Source organism: Orcinus orca, chromosome 14 (genome assembly GCF_937001465.1).
Source record: "Orcinus orca chromosome 14, mOrcOrc1.1, whole genome shotgun sequence".
NCBI lineage: Eukaryota > Metazoa > Chordata > Mammalia > Artiodactyla > Delphinidae > Orcinus > Orcinus orca.
Window position 1 is genome coordinate 31,833,212 of NC_064572.1, and position 13,089 is coordinate 31,846,300.

Below are 13,089 nucleotides of genomic sequence, written 5' to 3' on the forward strand. Positions count from 1 at the left end.
AGCCCAATTCATCACACACATCCCACGCCCCCTGCTGCTTTGCCCCCTTGGTGTCCATACATTTGTTTTCTATATCTGTGTCTCAATTTCTGCCCTGCAAACCAGTTCATCTGTACCATTTTTCTAGGTTCCACGTATGTGTGTTAATATACGATATCTGTTCTTCTCTTTCTGACTTACTTCACTCTGTATGACAGTCTCTAGATCCATCCACGTCTCTACAAATGACCCAATTTCATTCCTTTTTATGGCTAAGTAATATTCCATTGTATATATGTACCACATCTTCTTTATCCATTCATCTGTCGATGGGCATTTAGGTTGCTTCCATGACCTGGCTATTGTAAATAGTGATGCAATGAACATTGGGGTGCATGTGTCTTTTTGAATTATGCTTTTCTCCGGGTATATGCCCAGTAGTGGGATTGCTGGATCATATGGTAATTCTATTTTTAGTTTTTTAAGGGACCTCCATACTGTTCTCCATAGTGGCCGTATCAATTTACATTCCCACCAACAGTGCAAGAGGGTTCCCTTTTCTCCACACCCTCTCCAGCATTTGTTGTTTGTAGATTTTCTGATGGTGCCCATTCTAACTGGTGTGAGGTGATACCTCACTGTAGTTTTGATTTGCATTTCTCTAATAATTAGTGATGTTGAGCAGCTTTTAATGTGCTTCTTGGCCATCTGTATGTCTTCTTTGGAGAAATGTCTATTTAGGTCTTCTGCCCATTTTTGGACTGGGTTGTCTGTTTTTTTAATATTGAGCTGCATGAGCTGTTTATATATTCTGGAGATTAATCCTTTGTTGGTTGATGCGTTTGTAAATATTTTCTCCCATTTTGAGGGTTGTCTTTTTGTCTTGTTATGGTTTCCTTTGCGGTGCAAAAGCTTTGAAGTTTCATTAGGTCCCATCTGTTTATTTTTGTTTTTATTTCCATTACTCTAGGAGGTAGATCAAAAAAGATCTTGCCGTGATTTATGTCGAAGAGTGTTCTTCCTGTGTTTTCCTCTAAGAGTTTTATAGTGTCCAGTCTTACATTTAGGTCTCTAATCCATTTTGAGTTTATTTTTATGTATGGTGTTAGGGAATGTTCTAATTTCATTCTTTCATTCTTTCATTCTCTTTCCAGTTTTCCCAGCACCACTTATTGAAGAGACTGTCTTTTCTCCATTGTATACCCTTGCCTCCTTTGTCATAGATTAGTTGACCATAGGTGAGTGGATTTATCTCTGGGCTTTCTGTCTTGTTCCATTGATCTATGTTTCTGTTTTTGTGCCAGTACCATATTGTCTTGATTACTGTAGCTTTATAGTATAGTCTGAAGTCAGGGAGTCTGATTCCTTCAGCTCCGTTTTTTTCTCTCAAGACTGCTTTGGCTATTCGGGGTCTTTTGTGTCTCCATACAAATTTTAAGATTTTTTGTTCTAGTTCTGTAAAAAAGCCATTGGTAATTTGATAGGGATTGCACTGAATCTGTAGATTGCTTTGGGTAGTATAGTCATTTTCACAATGTTGATTCTTCCAATCCAAGAACATGATATATCTCTCCATCTGTTTGTATCACCTTTAATTTCTTTCATCAGTGTCTCATAGTTTTCTGCATACAGGTCTTTTGTCTCGCTAGGTAGGTTTATTCCTAGGTATTTTATTCTTTTTGTTGCAGTGGTAAATGGGAGTGTTTCCTTAATTTCTCTTTCAGATTTTTCATCATTAGTGTATAGGAATGCATGAGATTTCTGTGCATTAATTTTGTATCCTGCTACTTTACCAAATTCATTGATTAGCTCTAGTAGTTTTCTAGTGGAATCTTTAGGATTCTCTATGTATATTGTCATGTCATCTGCAAACAGTGACAGTTTTACTTCTTCTTTTCCAATTTGTACTTTTTTATTTCTTTTTCTTCTATGATTGCTGTGGCTAGGACTTCCGAAACTATGTTGAATAATAGTAGCAAGAGTGGACATCCTTGTCTCGTTCTTGATCTTAACTGAACAGTGGCAAGAGTGGACATCCTTGTCTTGTTCCTGATCTTAACTGAAACTGAAATGCTTTCAGTTTTTCACCATTGAGAATGATGTTTGCTGTGGGTTTGTCATATATGGCCTTTATTATGTTGAGGTAGGTTCCCTCAATGCCTACTTTCTGGAGAGTTTTTATCATAAATGGGTGTTGAATTTTGTCAAAAGTTTTTCTGCATCTATTGAGATGATCATATGGTTTTTATTCTTCAATTTGTTAATATGGTGTATCACATTGATTGATTTGCGTATATTGAAGAATCCTTGCATCCCTGGGATAAATCCCACTTGGTCATGGTGTATGATCCTTTTAATGTGTTGTTGGATTCTGTTTGCTAGTATTTTGTTGAGGATTTTTGCATCTATATTCATCAATGATATTGGTCTGTAATTTTCTTTTTTTTGTAGTATCTTTGGTTTTAGTATCAGGGTGATGATGGCCTCATAGAATGAGTTTGGGAGTGTTCCTTCCTCTGCAATTTCTTGGAAGAGTTTGAGAAGGATGGGTGTTAGCTCTTCTCTAAATGTTTGATAGAATTCACCTGTGAAGCCATCGGGTCCTGGACTTTTGTTTGTTGGAAGATTTTTAATCACAGTTTCAATTTCGTTGCTTGTGATTCGTCTGCTCATATTTTCTATTTCTTCCTGGTTCAGTCTTGGAAGGTTACATCTTTGTAAGAATTTGTCCATTTCTTCCAGGTTGTCCATTTTATTGGCATACAGTTGCTTGTAGTAGTCTCTTAGGATGCTTTGTATTTCTGAGGTGTCTGTTGTAACTTCTCCTTTTTCATTCCTAACTTTATTGACTTGAGTCCTCTCCCTCTTTTTTTTTTTTTTTGTGGTACGCGGGCCTCTCACTGTTGTGGCCTCTCCTGTTGCGGAGCACAGGCTCCGGGAGCGCAAGCTCAGCGGCCATGGCTCACGGGCCCAGCTGCTCCGCGGCATGTGGGATCTTCCCAGACCGGGGCACGAACCCGTGTCCCCTGCATCGGCAGGCAGACTCTCAACCACTGCGCCACCAGGGAAGCCCTTAAAGTCTATTTTATCTGATATGAGTATTGCTGCTCCAGCTTTCTTTTGATTTCCATTTGCATGGAATATCTTTTTCCATCCCCTCCCTTTCAGTTTTTATGTGTCCCTAGGTCTGAAGTGGGTCTCTTGTAGACAGCATATATATGGGTCTTGTTTTTGTATCCATTCAGCAAGCCTGTGTCTTTTGGTTGGAGCATTTAATCCATTCACATTTAGGGTAATTATCAATATATATGTCCCTATTACTATTTTCTTAATTGTTTTGGGTTTGTTTTTGTAGGTCCTTTTCTTCTCTTGTGTTTCCCACTTAGAGAAGTTCCTTTAGCATTTGTTGTAGAGCTGTTTTCGTGGTGCTGAATTCTCTTAGCTTTTGCTTGTCTGTAAAACTTTTGATTTCTCCATCGAATCTGAATTAGATCCTTGCCGGGTAGAGTAATCTTGGTTGTAGGCTCTTCCCTTTCATCACTTTATGTATATCACATCACTCCCTTCTGGTTTGTAGAGTTTCTGCTGAGAGATGACCTGTTAACCTTATGGGAGTTCCCTTGTATGTTGTCGTTTTTCCCTTGCTGCTATTAATAATTTTTCTTTGTCTTTAATTTTTGCCAATTTGTTTACTGTGTGTCTCGGTGTGTTTCTCCTTGGGTTTATCCTGTATGGGACTCTCTGCGCTTCTTGGACTTGGGTGGCTATTTCCTTTCCCATGTTAGGGAAGTTTTCGACTATAATCTCTTGAAATATTTTCTCTGGTCCTTTCTCTCTCTCTTCTCCTTCTGGGACCCCTATAATGTGAATGCTGTTGCATTTAATGTTGTCCCAGATGTCTCTTAGGTTGTCTTCATTTCTTTTCATTCTTTTTTCTTTATTGTGTTCCGCAGCAGTGAATTACACATTCTGTCTTCCAGGTCACTTATCTGTTCTTCTGCCTCAGTTATTCTGCTATTGATTCCTTCTAGTGTAGTTTTCATTTCAGTTATTGTATTTTTCATCTTTGTTTGTTTGTTCTTTAATTCTTGTAGGTCTTTGTTAAACATTTCTTGCATCTTCTCAATCTTTGCCTCCGTTCTTTTCCCAAGGTCCTGGATCATCTTCACTATCATTATTCTGAATACTTTTTCTGGAAGGTTGCCTACCTCCACTTCATTTAGTTGTTTTTCTGGGGTTTTATCTTGTTCCTTCATCTGGTACATAGCCCTCTGCCTTTTCATCTTGTCTATCTTTCTGTGAATCCAAATAAGATTTTTAATAGCATCTCTGAAAATAGTGGAAAGACATGAGATTGTGAGCTAGACGGAGCTGGGTTTAATTTCTTTCTCTAAGACTTAGTGGAGCAATCTTAGGTAAATTTCCTAATTTCTCTGAAATGTGGTTTCCTCTTCTCTAAAATGGAGATGAATGAAAGACATAATTATTTTTAGGATTAAATGAGACCATATATGTGCAGTGATTATCTTGATAGAGACTGGATTTTGAAATTTGTAAAGTAGAATAAAAACAGTAACTTAAGATTTACAAGCAGTTCCTTCCTGATAAGAAGTGAAGATTTGGATACACATTGAGAATCCACTGCCCTCTTCTCTGGAAGAGTAGACACTTTGTTTTTAAATTATGCAAATGTACACAAACTATCCACCAATTGTTCTTTGGAGAAAGACTGAATACAGTGACAGAACTCAAATATAGCGGTTTTCCATAAAGAAATTATGTGTTTGATAATGTAAATTGAGTGTATCTTTTAGCTACCTTGAAGGGGAACCTCTCTTTTCCTCCATGAATTTAGGCTGCCCTTTGCCTATAAATTATTGCTCACTCTTGGAGAATAGTGTAATTTTTTCCAGTTGTTTTTTATGAGGGAACCCTGAGAACTGTAGGAGGGACTGCAGGCATGAATTTCATCTCATGGCGGAGGAGAAACTGTACACAGTGACAGCTGTTGGCAATTGCTGAACTTCACACAGTAGTTTTTTTGTTTTTTGGGTTTTTTTGAGTGGCTCAAACAACAGAAATTTATTTTCTCCTGGTTCTGGAGGCCATGAGTCCAAGATCAAGTTGTTGGCAGGCTTGCTTTCTCCCGAGGCTTGTCCTTGGCTTGAGATGGCTGTCTTCTCCATGTCACACAGTAGTTTTTAAGACACAATAATCCAGAATGTACTGATGCTGGATGTGTTAGTCCAGGTCCTCTGAGAAGCAGAATCAAGATGGTATTAAATGTGTAAGAAATGCACTAATGAAGATGTCTGTGAGAGAAAATGGGGAGGGAACCAAGAGAGCTGAGGCAGTCATTTTCATACTGTGGATGAAAAAGGAAAGAGAGTCAGTACAGAGGGAGGAGAATGAAGCAGGAGCCCTGAGAAGATACAGATATAGATAGATATCTGCCATTGTACTCGACCACTCCATAATCCCTTTTGTTCTGTCACTGATGAGGCTAGGCTGCACCTCCTAACTTTGATTCTGTGAGATGTTCTTCTATCTATGCAACACATGTCTTTTTTGGGTTTGTTTGTTTAAGTGCATTTGACTCCTAAGAACTGCCATGTGTGGGAGAGGTAGCTAAGAGCAGAGCAACACCCCTTTCCTGATGCCAGACCATGGATACCCGTGGGGAGAACTGGGGCAGAGGTGTCCCCTGCCTTGATGGTCTCATCAGGGTCCCTGAGAGAGACCACAAGGTGAGGAGGCCAAAGCAGCAGAATCCTACAGATCTATTCCTGACCCCCAAGAGCTAGCCCTTCTCACCAGGTCATATTGAAAAGGTGACTTTTTGGTATTCGGAGGAATGAGTATTAAGTATTTGTTTTAGTATTAATGGACACATGGCTGAAATTTGTAACCTTAGGCTGATGAAACCCAAGCATTTGGACTACCTAGGTAAAACGAGCGCTTCACAACAGGCCTATAATTAATGCTAGTTATTTTCCACCTCCTTTCCAAGATTCTCTGTCATTCTATAAAATGCCATGCTCCAGGGTCAATTATCTACGAATCCACTCTGATTTCTGGAGAAATCACTTCTGAGTACATAAAGAGTAATGCAAGTCTCCCTTGCTTAGGAGAATGAATTGCATTTTAGGAATTTTGCTAAGTGGCTTACATTCTCACATTGACTTCCATTAAAAAATTACCAAATCAGGGCTTCCCTGGTGGCGCAGTGGTTGAGAGTCCACCTGCCGATGCAGGGGACACGGGTTCGTGCCCCGGTCTGGGAAGATCCCACATGCCGCGGAGCAACTAAGCCCATGCACCACAACTGCTGAGCCCATGTGCTACAACTACTGAAGCCCTCATGCCTAAAGCCCACGCTGCACAACAAGAGAAGCCCAAATAAGGAGAAGCCTGCACACCGCAATGAAGGTAGCCCCGCTCTCCACAACTAGAGAAAGTCCACATGCAGCAACAAAGACCCAACGCAGCCAAAAATAAATATAAATAAATAAATAAATACATACAAAAAATAAAATTAAAACCCAATTCATTTCTCACAGACTTTGCATCTTAACTTTAGATGCCACTGTCTCTTCAAGTCCAAAGGTAACTTAACAATTTGTATGGATATTGCTGAGCAGAGGAGTCTGGAAAGAGCAGTAAGTTCAAAAGCTATAGGAAGAAAAAACAAAAAAGTATTTTATCATGTGGTTTGGAACTAAAGAAAAGAATCTCATCAGCTTAAGCAAATTATAGTTATTAGCCCAAGAAACTGAGACATAGAGAGACCAAAGGTAGAAAAATCTAGATTGGATTCCACCTCTTACCCTCTGGGAGCTATAACATTTAACACTCAGTATGTTTCTTCTATCCTCCTCCTAATGTACATACCCTTTTGCTTTGGAGAATTCCTCTCCTACTTCATATGACCTGGTGGGGCTCATATGGGTGGGGTCTGGGAAGATCCTACATGCCGCGGAGCGGCTGGGCCCGTGAGCCATGGCCGCTGAACCTGCACGTCCGGAGTCTGTGCTCCGGAATGGGAGAGGCCACAACAGTGAGAGGCCCGCATACAGCAAAAAAAAAAAAAAAAAAAAAAAAACATATATGAGTGTTCATAGAAGTTTTATTCATATATAGCCAAAATTTGGGAGAAAAATCAAATGTCCACCAATAGCAGAAAGGCTAAATTTTGGTATATTCATGAAACGAAATACCATACAACAACAAAAGAACAGAATACTGCAGGATGTACGCATCTGGATGAACCTCACAGCTATAATAATGAGTGGAAGAAGCCAGGCACAAAAGAGTACATACTGTGTGATTCCATTTGTATAAATATCAAGAACAGGCAACACTAATCTACGATGATGAAAGAAATCAGATTAGTGAATACTTCTGGGGGAAGGGTGTATTAGATATCTATTCCTGTGTATCAAATTACCCAAAATCTTAATGGCATAAAACAAAAAAAAACATTTATTATCTCACATAAATTTCTCTGGGTCAGGGATTTGGGAACAGCTTATCTGGGTGGTTCTGATTCGGGGTCTCTCATGAGATTGTAGTCAAGATGTCAACCAGGCTGCAGTTACCTGAATGTATTATGCTTTAATAACATTTTTTTTTTTAAAGCAATGACCTTCCTACACACGCTGCTAGACTGTAAGCTCTGTCTTCGTCACCACTTTTGTGCACCTGGCACAGTCTAGCACACAATAGATGCCCTGTACCAAGTTAGCCTCTTTTGGTTGCAAGTGAAAGAAAATCAAATCAGGAAGTTCCCTGGTGGTCCAGTGGTTAAGACTCTGAGCTTCCACTGCAAGGTGTGCAGGTTTGATCCCTGGTGGGGGAACTAAGATCCTGCATTTCATGTGGTGTGGCAAAAAAAAAAAAACCCAAATCAAACTGACTTAAACCACAAGATTAATTTGCTTAGTGTGCTGGTTAATTTTGTGCCATCTAGACTGGGCCATGAGGTGCCCAGATATTTGGTCATTTTCCTGGGTGTTTCTGTGAGGGTGTTTTTGGATGAGATTAACATTTAAATTGGTAGACTGAGTCAAGCAGATTGCCTTCCCTAATGTGAGTGGGTCTCATCCAATTAATTGAAGGCCTGGATAGAACAAAAAGGGTGAACACCGCCCAGGGAACAGAGAATTCTTTCCTGCCCGCCTTCCAACTGGGACAAGGCCTTTTTCCCTGCCTTTGGACTAGAACTGTAACATGAGCTTTTCCTGGGTCTTGAGCCAGCCAGCCCTTGACAGGAATTATACCACTGGCTCTCCTGGTTCTCAGGCCTTCAGACTTGGACTAGAACTAAATCACTCTCCTGGGTCTCCAGATTGCCAATTCACCCTGCAGATCATGGGACTTGTCCTCCTCCATAATGAGCCAATTCCTTACAATAAATCTCTTTGGTTCCTATTGGTTCTGTTTCTCAGGAGAACCTTGATCAATATACTCAGTAACTGAAAAATCCTCAGGTTAGACTGGCATCAGGTGAGAATTGAGTCCAAAATAAAAATTTCACTGAGGACATATTTCTCTCTTTCTTTCTCCACAGTGTTGCCTTCATATTCAAGCTCTTTATGGTGTTCCTCAGAGCGCCAGACTCTCCCATCATGGAAGTGAAATGGCTGCATATGCTTCCATTTTTACACCATACCTTGAGGGAAAAGAAAGCATGTCTCTGGTAGCTCCTATACCTGGGAGTCACTCTTTCTCATATTGGAACAAATTGGATTAATTGCTTACTTTTTTTTTTTTAACGTCTTTATTGGAGTATAATTGCTTTAAAATGGTGTGTTAGTATCTGCTATATAACAAAGTGAATTAGCTATAAGTGTATATATATCCCCATATCCCCTCCCTCTTGAGCCTCCCTCCAACCCTCCCTATCCCACCCCTCTAGGTCGTCACAAAGCATCAAGTTGATCTCCCTGTGCTATGCATCAGCTTCCCACTAGCCATCCATTTTACATTTGGTAATATATATATGTCCATGCCACTCTCTCACTTCGTCCCAGCTTACCCTTCCCCCACTGTGTCCTCAAGTCTGTTCTCTACATCTGCGTTTTTATTCCTGCCTTGACACTAGGTTCATCAGTACCGTTTTTTTGGATTCTATACATATGCGTTAGCATATAGTATTTGTTTTTCTCTTTCTGACTGACTTCACTCCGTATGACAGACTCTAGGTCCATCCACCTCATTACAAATAACTTAATTTTGTTCCTTTTAATGAATGAGTAATATTCCATTACATATATGTGCCACATCTTCTTTATCCATTCATCAGTCATGGGCATTTAGGTTGCTTCCATGTCCTGGCTACTGTAAATAGTGCTGCAATGAACATTGTGGTACATGTATCTCTTTGAATTATGGTTTTCTCAGGGTATATGCCCAGTAGTGGGATTGCTGGGTCATATGGTAGTTCTATTTTTAGTTTTTTAAGGAACCTCCATACTGTTCTCCATAGTGGCTGTATCAATTTACATTCCCACCAACAGTGCAGGATGGTTCCCTTTTCTCCACAGCCTCTCCAGTATTTATTGTTTCTAGAATTTTTGATGATGGCCATTCTGACCAGTGAAGTGATACCTCATTGTGGTTTTGATTTGCATTTCTCTAATGATTAGTGATGTTGAGCATCGGTTCATGCGTTTGTTGGCAATCTGTATGTCTTCTTTGGAGAAACGTCTGTTTAGGTTTTGGGCCCATTTTTGGATTGGGTTGTTTGATTTTTTGATATTGAGCTGCATGGGCTGCTTGTATATTTTGGAGATTAATCCTTTGTCTGTTGCTTCATTTCCAAATATTTTCTCCCATTCTGAGGGTTGTCTTTTCATCTCATTTATGGTTTCCTTTGCTGTGCAAAAGCTTTTAAGTTACATTAGGTCCCATTTGTTTATTTTTGTTTTCATTTCCTTTTCTCTAGGAGGTGAGTCAAAAAGGATCTTGCTGTGACTTACGTCATAGAGTGTTCTGCCTATGTTTTCCTCTAAGAATTTTATAGTGTCTGGCCTTACATTTAGGTCTTTAATCCATTTTGAGTTTATTTTTGTGTATGGTGTTAGGAAGTGTTCTAATTTCATTCTTTTATATGTAGCTGTCCAGTTTTCCCAGCACCACTTATTGAAGAAGCTGTCTTTTCTCCATTGTATATTCTTGCCTCCTTTGTCAAAGATAAGTTGACCATATGTGCGTGGGTTTACCTCTGGGCTTTGTATCCTGTTCCATTGATCTATATTTCTTTTTGTGCCAGTACCATACTGTCTTGATTACTGTATCTTTATAGTATAGTTTGAAGTCATGTAGCCTGATTCCTCCAGCTCTGTTTTTCTTTCTCAGGATTGCTTTGGCTATTCGGGGTCTTTTGTGTTTCCATACAAACTGTAAAATTTCTTGTTCTAGTTCTGTGAAAAATGCCATTGGCATTTTGATAGGGATTGCATTGAATCTGTAGATTGCTTTGGGTAGTACAGTCATTTTCACAATGTTGATTCTTCCAATCCAAGAATATGGTATACCTTTCCATCTGTTTGTATTGTCTTTGATTTCTTTCCTCAGTGTCTTATAGTTTTCTGCATACAGGTTTTTTGTCTCCTTAGGTAGGTTTATTCCTAGGTATTTTATTCTTTTTGTCAACTGCTTACTTTTGAACCAATCACTATGAGCAAGTGGAGAGACTGTATTGATTGACTCATGTCCAACAAGGACTACCCCCTGGAGCTGTGTTCTTGTGCATCAGAAAGGGGCGAGTATCTATCTCAGAAAAGCCAAAGGTTTTTTAGATCTCTGAGTTTGGTTTCATTGGGAAGAATTGATCCCTTGGCTATTCTAGCTGCAAGAAAGCCTGGGTAATTTAGTATAGTTAGCTGAGTTCTGATAGGAGGAAGGGGAAATACATTTTGGGTGGACAACTAGTGGTATCTTTTATACCAACAACAAAGAGTGGGATTATCATACTTGGTTCAGAGAAAGCATCGTTCATCCCTTAGGTTTGGGGAGGGGCCCACCTTCTCTCAGCATATTTGCCTCCTTTGACAGATAACACTTTTCAAATGTTCTCCTTAAATGTGAATTGATACTTCTCCATCAAGAAGTGGGTCTATGTTCCCTTCCTGGAATCTGGGAGGACTCGTGTATGATTCAGGTGAGAAGTGATATTTGTGACTTTCAAGGCTAGGTTAGAAAAGGCAATACAGCTTCTGCACAGCTCTTGATCTCTTGGGAGATGTGCCTTTGAAATTCTGAGTCCTGTAAAGAAGTCTGGCTACCCTGAAGTCATCATGCTTGAGAGCCCATGAGAGGGACCACATAGAAATAGAAAGAGATGCTTGAAGGGCTCCATCACTTAAGCCCCCATGATCTTTGAGTCTTCCTAGCCCAGGTATCAGACATATGATTGAAGAAGCTTTTCAGATGACCCCAGCTGTAGCTACTATCTGACTGCAGCCTCATAAGAGACTCTGAGCTAGAACTTCCCAGCCAAGTTACTTCCAAATTCCTGAACCACAGAAAACATGAGAGAATAAAAGATTATTGTTTTGGAGTAATTTACATGCAGCAATAGATAACTACTATACTTCTCCAAAGTATTAGATTCTACAAGCTAAGGATGAAGGAGAGAATGCCTACTGAGTAGGTAACCAATGGTGTTTGTTCGACTCATAAGTAGTAAAGGTGTTAAAGCAACAATTCAATGCATATAAAAATAAAAACTCAAGGCTATTTTTCAAAGCACTATTTACAATAATAGAAAGTTGGAGACAACCTAAATGTCCAAAACTAGAAAGTTGTTTAAATAAATTATGGTTCTTGCACACTTTAAATGTAATATGTCTATAAACCGACTATAAAAATCAAGGTTTGAAGAATATTCAATGTCATGGGCATATGTTCTTGATATAATAATGTTAAGGTGAAAATAGTAGGAATAAAAATTGAACACTATATTTTAAAAGGGTGAATTTTATAGTATGTAAATTATCTCAGAAAAAAATTGTATGAGACAAAATTGAACATACACATAAAAATATATATGAACAGAAAAAAAGGCTAAAAGGGAATATATTAAAATGTTATTAGTAGTTATCTTTGGAAGCTGAAATTCTCCATAATATTTAATACCATTATTTGTAGCTTTGTCACACAATGAATAAGGTTGAAGTGCAATAAAAAAGTGAGAAAACTGGAAAAAGGTGTAAAGTTGAAAATGGTTTAAATTCACATTGCATTTTTAAAAGCTTGGTCAAGAAAGAGCAGGATCATATGGTAGTTCTATTTTTAATTTTTGAGGACGCTCCATACTGATTTCCATAATGGCCGTACCAATTTACATTCCCCAAAGTGTATAAGGATTCACTTTTCTCTACATCCTCACCAACACTTATTATTTTCTGACTTTTTGATAGAAGCCATTCTAACAGATATGAGGTGATATCTGTGTGGTTTTGATTTGCAGTTCCCTGTTGATTATTGATACTGAGCACCTTTTTGGATGTCTTCTTTAGAAAATGCAATTCTACTTCTGGGTATATATCCAAAGGAAACAAAATCGAACTCTTGAAAAGATATCTGCACTCCCACGTTCACTGCAGCATTATTCACAATAGCCAAGACATGGAAAGAACCTATGTGTCCACGCAATGATAAAGAAAATGTGGTATATGTATCAGTGGAACATTATTCAGCATTAAAAAAGAAGGAAATTCTGCCATTTGCAACAACATGGATGAAACTGGAAGACAGTATGCTAAGTGAAATAAGCCAGACACAGAAAGATAAATACTGCATGCTCTCACTTACATGTAATATCTAAAAAAGTCAAACTCATAGAAACAAAGAGTAGAAGGGTGGTTACTATGGGATGGGGTGGACGGAGTGGGAGAAATGGGGAGATGTTGATCAAAGTGTACAAACTTTCAGTTATAAGATGAGTAAGTTTTGGAGACCTAATATACAGCCTGGTGACTATAGTTAATAATACTGTATACTGTTAATGTATTGTTAATGTATTGTATACTTGAAATTTTCTGAGTAGATCTTAAGTATTTTCAACATACATGAAAAATGGTAGCTATACGCGATGATGGATGT